Genomic DNA, 265 nt, shown 5'->3' on the forward strand with positions numbered 1-265 from the left:
CTCAGCTTGATGAAACATGGAAGAAGGGGGTTGGTGGCTGGGGGCTGCCCCTGGCTGTGGGACTCGGAGTGAGCTACACCCGTCCAGGAGTGGGACAGAGGCAACGCTTTAGAAAACACATTGGTCACATTTATTGGTGTGTGTGCTTCTTACAAAAGTGATGGGAAGGAGCCAGTGCCCGGCCTGCCTGCCGGCAGCTCTGCCCCTGCTCACCCGCCCAGGACCCCAGGGAACACACGAGGGGGAGGGGGGCAGCCCCACGCCG

The sequence above is a fragment of the Nestor notabilis genome, unplaced genomic scaffold (assembly GCF_000696875.1).
Source record: "Nestor notabilis isolate BGI_N333 unplaced genomic scaffold, ASM69687v1 scaffold18873, whole genome shotgun sequence".
NCBI lineage: Eukaryota > Metazoa > Chordata > Aves > Psittaciformes > Psittacidae > Nestor > Nestor notabilis.